Consider the following 262-nt stretch of genomic DNA (forward strand, 5'->3'; position numbering starts at 1 on the left):
AGATCGCAGTCCTGCTGGCGAAGGATGCGATAGAGCCGGTCCCTCCAGCCGATATGAAGACGGGGTTTTACAGCCCCTACTTCATTGTACCCAAGAAAGGCGGTGGGTTAGGACCAATCTTGGAACTGCGTGTCTTGAACCGGGTCCTTTACCGGATACCGTTCAAGATGTTGACGCAGGAACGCATCTTCGGGGTGCATCCGTCCCCAAGATTGGGTTGCAGCGATCGACCTGAAGGACGAGTACTTCATGTGTCGACCCT

This window comes from Sinocyclocheilus anshuiensis, unplaced genomic scaffold (assembly GCF_001515605.1).
Source record: "Sinocyclocheilus anshuiensis isolate Anshui unplaced genomic scaffold, SAMN03320099.WGS_v1.1 scaffold1034, whole genome shotgun sequence".
Classification (NCBI taxonomy): Eukaryota; Metazoa; Chordata; class Actinopteri; order Cypriniformes; family Cyprinidae; genus Sinocyclocheilus; species Sinocyclocheilus anshuiensis.